We start from the raw sequence: 6,507 nt of genomic DNA on the forward strand, positions 1-6,507 counted from the left end.
AAGAATAACAACAATATTGAATAAATAAGCTAGAACCATGTATTAAAAGATCAAAAGATTACATAATAGCTTGTTTGAATACCTCAAAACTACAAGAGTAGATGTAGCTACATATGTCTATGATAGCTTTGCAAAGGATGAAGAAAGGGTGAAGATTCCATGACAAGATCCATGATGTCTCAACAAATCTTGGCTTGAATCTACTCCTAACTACCTTGCTTTGTGTTTCTCTCTCTAGAAAAAGCCCTAGTCTCTCTCTAAAACTCGAAAAATATGAATAAAAATGTAATAGAATATATATCCTAGAAAGAGAAGGAAAAACTATTTAAATGGGCAGAATTCGTGTCAGCACGCTTAAGCGTGCTAAGGTCGCTTAAGCGAGCTACCAAAATATCTTCCTTTGGCCAATTGGGAGCTGCCATGTGTGCCTTATCCATATGAATCTGATGAACTTCGCTTAAGCGTGCGAGAAGCGTGCTGCAAGCGTTTGGAAAAGCGAAGATCTTCATGCTCTCTGGATCTGGTTCGCTTAAGCGAACAGAAGGTCGCTTAAGCGACCATCTCTTGGTTCAGGAGGTTCTTTCTTGGTCCTTGCTTGTCGTTTCCTGCATAAATTGGGTAGAATCAGACATGTAAAGCATAAATGGTAAAATTACACTCAAATGGTAGCTTTTCCTTAGATAACTTGCAAAGCAAGTCACTAATTTGCCTAAGTTAACACATGAAATATGTTACTTTTGAGCACTTATCACATCACACACGTACAGTAGCAACTGCAAGTGTTGAACGTATTTTTTCAGCTATGAATGTTGTGAAGAGTAACCTATTTAACAAAATGGGTGAGATGTTCTATTAACAATTAACAATGATGTCATTTTAGCTCATTTTCAACAAATGGATAGGAGATGATTTTCATTGTAATGTAGTGTATCAAACAATGAGATAATAATATTTGCTGATTAAAAAAAAGAGTCTTGTTAACGAGTGCCCCCGGGGCACTCTTTAAGCATACCAAAACAAGCAATTATTCTTTTTTTTTTTTTTTGTTAAGTAGCCTAGTGGCTAGAACTCACAATTAAATGTGGAGAAGTGGGGTGTCTGGGGTTCGAACCCCGACTCCTGCATATAGTATGCAATATCCCTACCAACTGAGTTAAGCTCACGGGGGTCAAGCAATTATTCTTTAAAAAGGTAAAATATTTCGATTTCCAATGCATTGATTACACGTATTTTTATAAATACTTGCTACTTATAGCCCTTAAAGAGTGCCCCGGGGACACTCGTTAACATTTCCCTGAAAAAAAATAGTTTGTATTATTATTTATTTAAAATTTTAGCACATATACCTAAAGTCTGGATCCGTAGACTTTTAGCAAGTGTACTAAAAATGTATCGAAGTAATAAAATAAGTTCGTATCCACGAGGACAATGTTAATTTCAATTTAGCAATAAAGTAAATATTTAGGATGTATAAATTATTTTGTTTGTAGATTTAATTTGATTGCATAAATTTAAATAACATAAAATAAAGATTCGGTTAGAAAATATGAAGAGAGATGAGATCAGGTCTTTCGAATCAACTATGTTCCCCTAATTGGTATATTGCACCTATTCTTATGAATGATTTTCTAGTTCCACGATAGTTAACAAAATAGTCTTAATCAATCCCTTGAGCTAGGACCATCTTCTCAAACTACAACCCCTAATTCCTTAGAAGCATTAAGAACAATTGAATTGAATATTTGAACAATTCAATTAGGTCTAAGTAGAAAACTATTGTCAGTAGTCATTCATTCTCACTAAATCATGTTTATATTTGATCAGGATATAAAAAGCATTAAGAACAATTGAATTGAATAAAAACTAGATTGTCATTCACAATAAATAGAGTTTCACAGCAACATGGTTCAATTAGGGTTACAAAGAATCATCTCAGACCTAATATCTAAGAGATTTAGCTACTCATAATTGAGTTTACAAATAGCATAATCAATAGTGGAATCAAAAGAGTTGAGCAAATTTCAGTTTTGATGAAAGAAAAAAAACATTGAATATAAAAATAAGAAAATAAATTGTTACCTTTGAATCCATCATAACCATTTCAAGATGCTCATTACCCTTACTATAGACAACAACAACACTCCATATATATCAAGAATACGAACATCAAGTTTCCATGTTTCCTTAAGAGTCATTGACATTTTTGATAGCATCAACTAACCGAGACATCTTTCTGTGTGATAATAGGAAATATCCCAAGTCAAATTCAAAAAATGCTGAACCATAAATAAGTTTGCTGCACGAATTGAAGCTCAAAATTGATAAACGGTAAGTTCTTGGTCATACATGTACAAATTCAAACTAAAAAAATGGAAGTCCTTGTTCATACCTTCATGAATCAAACTAATATCGTAAATTTCCTCCCACAAATCGAAGTCTCTTCAACTAAGCAAATAGCAACCTACAAAATATTAACAATATAGATTAAACTTTGGCAGCAAAAGTGAAAGATTGAGAAAGAAATAAAGACTTGTAATATTGGGAACAATACACATGACATTAAGAGAAAATGATCCAATGATGGTAAAAAAATAAAGAAATTGGTAATTTTATAAAACCAATGTACCAATTTCATTAGATCTTACCACTCAAACCAAATACATAATATGCAGAGAGAAAAAGGGCTTGAGGAAACTCCTGGCACAAATTGGGACAACAATGGGGAAACCTAGTTATAGAAAGTAGTGAAAAACAAATTTTGGACTTATTTGGTTGAGAGGGAGGCCTTAACATAGAACACCAAACTCTAAGAAGATTCAAAAAGAAAGTGAATTTAATGTTCTCATAGCCTCTTTCTATAGATTTTCAAGCTCACTTTGAAACACCAAATCAAATTATTTGTCATGATTAGAACAAAAACCAAAACAACCACCATAAGTAAGGAAAAAAAAAAGTGAAATACAGAGTTAAGCATCATGAACTAATAGATACAAAAAATACATCATCTCATGTTAGAAATTATTTAAAACAGAAACTCACAGCCCTGTTTAGTTATTCAACAATTTTTAACCAAAGCTAAAAAAAATTCTAAAAAAGAATTAACAACCACCAATCTAGCAAATTTACCAATTGGTTCAAAACTGCAGAACTTGAAAACCCAATTGCTCTATTTTGAGGCTGAGGCGGACGACGACGGACCGCGAGGGATGAGAGGAGAAATATGACTATGATGGATGATAGATATGGTAGAAAGTCTGGTTATTGATATGTTGAGCGAGAGGAGAAATATGACTATGATGGATGATAGATATGGTAGAAAGTCTGATTATTGATATGTTGAGCGAGAGGTTTGGTGGTCGCAGTCGATGGATGGGAGGGTTGTCGGTGGTGATGACGATGAGAGGAAGAAGAAACATGTGAGCTTGTTTTGAGAAAAGAGGAAACGCGGTATTGAACAGAGGGAGAAGAAGAGGGCAACATGGGGCTCTGTAGAGTTTGCATCGGTATTGAACAAATAATGGAGAAGAAGAGGTTTTGTTTCCCCATATGCGCATGTGTCAATTTTCAAGGAGTGAGATTTGATCAACGACTGATGTGCTAACCTCCCCTAATTACAATCATCTAACGGTCAGGATAGATTGGAGGCAAAAAAGTAGGTTTAGGGTTTGGCTAGGGTTTGACAATTATGGTATGCAGGTTTGCTATGATTAGATATAAAGGATAAATGACAACACTCCTGAAGAAGCTAAATACAAATAAGAAAACCAACGTGAGTTAACCCACGTTGGGGGTTTAATATGAATTTTCAGTAGCGTGACTTAACTCACGCAGCGCAAGTTAACTTACGCAGGGGCAATATAGACATTTACTTTGGGAACGAGCAAAACAATTTTGGTAAAGAGCATATGTAACGCCCTATTTTATTATTTATTTATTTTATTGAGTTTAGATGTCTTTTTTATAATTTAGTCGATTTATTTTGATGAGTGGTATTTTGTTATCTTATATGTTAGTATTTATTAGTATAATATATATGTTATAGAAATATATTTGTTATAGAGATATATTTGTTATTTGTTATAGAAATATATATATATATATATATATATATATATATATATATATATATATATATTAGAATAGAATATTGAGATTGAAATTGATGACATGAGATGATTGAAATAAATAGTAATTTTACTATATTTATATTTTAAAGAAGTGTAGCATCATGATTAGTTGTTTACTCTGATTTTATGCAAAAAAATTTAAGTTGGAAAAACGGGGTGTTACAGCATAAATCTTTCAAAAATAGTTTTGAGCTTATCTATATAAGATAAAGGCCATTACTTTTTTCGTATGAGCTTCTCACACGTTTTTTTTACAACAATGTCCTAGGAAATTTTTGGATAATAGAATCTGAGTTGATTTTTGCCTTTGTTTTTGGGTGCAAATTGAGTTTTTCACCTATTTAAATTATACAATCTAAAACCCGCTATACCGGTGCGTGTTTCTTATTTTTTTCTTCTTCGAATTATAAGATTCGAATACTCTATACACGGTCTCTTAGGCCAAGAATTCAAGGAAAACTCATTTGGATTATATAATCTAACTTGTATCAACACAGATGTCGAACCTATTTGTAACAAGGATAGTCAGTTTCAGAACGGTAATAACCATCACAATTCCCTCCTTGTATTTCAGGTCATTGTGTTAGTTGTTCTCGTCTAGTCTCAGTTAAAAATCAGTTTTCAAACTACCTGATCGAATTGCTCAGATAAATCAGAAGAAGATAAAAAAACAATCAAGGTCCAAGACTCTTTTATGGATCTCCGCACCTCAAAATCCAAAAATTATTTGTTTAGACTCATTTTTCATTGTTTTTAATTTTTCATATTCTAAAAAAATCTAAATTTTTTTGTTTTAGCTTTATTTGATTTTGGAATTTTGTGGTGGTATTTTTATATTTTGTTTGACATGTTTTATCATTTTGTTTTGTTGTTTTTAAAAGTAAAATTCATTTTTTTTATCTCTATTACTTTAACTTTTGTGTCAATATTTCATTTTCTTTGTAAATCAATGATCATCACGTAAGTCATCATTTAAATACTTATTTCAGTCTTTATTATAAGAAGAATTAATTAAGTAAATGGTCCTTATAAATATTTAGAATTTTGTTTTTAGTCCATACAAAATAATATCACACTTTTTAGTCTCTATAAAAATTTTCATCAACATTTTTAGTCCCTGTAAAAATATTTCATCAGCATTTTTAGTCCCTATAAAATTTTTCCATCAACATTTTTGGTTCATAAAATGCTTAAGAAAAATGTCAGGGACAAAAAAAAAGTGATTTTATTTTGTAGGGACTAAAAACAAAACTGTGAATATTTATAAGGACTAAAAAACTTAAGGAAAATTCTAACCATTGTCCTTGGAGCATTGGATAAAGGAACAAAAATCAAAATTTTGTGTTAAAAATCATAAAAAGTGGTCAAATCAACTTATAAAAGGTTTATAAATTGTTTTTTTTTTATAAATTATTATTTTCAATGTAAAACTATTAATTTTAATTATCTTAACCATTGTGCTGATAGCAGGGCAATGGTTGGTTAGCAAGACCCAAAACCCAATCTAAAAAAACAATTATATTTTTTATAATAAGGAGCCCAACTCAAAACAAAGAGGATACGGCCACCGAAAAAAATAAATAACACAGCTCAAAACAAAGAGGATACGGCCCCAACCCCGAAGAATTAAACGGTGAGAGGACGGGAAACCCGGGAAAAGACACAAGTGGGCAGACTGAGACTGACAGAGTAGTACATTAGAGCACCCACATCCATGCCACCCAAATGGGTGGTATAAATGGGACCCACATATTACATTATATTACTTTACACTTTCTAGTTATTTAAACCACTCAACTACATTTTCTAAATATCCATACCACTCCCCTAAAACTCTAAAATGGGTCCCACTTATCTTACAACTACAATATACTTTAAATTATATTTTACATTAATATATAAAATGTGTAATGAAAATATATAAAATGTATCACACAATATACTCAAAATGAATCAAAATATCTAACTAATAAATAAAATTAAATGAAAATTATACGAAAATATATTAAATAATGTTCTACTTGACACAAAGAGGATTACCACCATTTTGTATATATAATTGGACCAAAATCCTTGATTGTTGGGTTCATTTTCAAAAGAAATGTGTAGTTTTTTTTTTACCATGGAATAGGATAAATAATCAAATATATATGTTAAAAAAATTAGCCGTTGCATGAGTGGAAAAAATATATATTACTGTTGCATGAGTTAAATATGTATGAAGAGAAATGTATAGTTTGTTGGCTTGAATAAATGTATATTACCGTTGGGCTTCTCTTCAATAATATAAATATTAATTAAAAGAAAAAAAAACTCAAAAGTAATACAAAATGTGCACAAAATCAGACAATTGCAGGAAAAGGAAGGTAGTAATGCATTA

General features: G+C 31.2%; 1 long non-coding RNA gene across 1 annotated transcript; it reads right to left on the minus strand.

The window, feature by feature from the left end:
- Positions 1-750: 750 nt before the first annotated feature.
- Positions 751-3,268, minus strand: LOC112419937 (uncharacterized). Its single transcript, XR_003010064.2, has 4 exons — positions 3,127-3,268; positions 2,390-2,461; positions 2,080-2,233; positions 751-823 (listed from the first exon to the last, which is right to left on the minus strand). It is a non-coding gene; the product is annotated as an uncharacterized lncRNA (long non-coding RNA).
- Between the last annotated feature and the right edge of the window lie 3,239 nt (positions 3,269-6,507).

Source organism: Medicago truncatula, chromosome 3 (genome assembly GCF_003473485.1).
Source record: "Medicago truncatula cultivar Jemalong A17 chromosome 3, MtrunA17r5.0-ANR, whole genome shotgun sequence".
NCBI lineage: Eukaryota > Viridiplantae > Streptophyta > Magnoliopsida > Fabales > Fabaceae > Medicago > Medicago truncatula.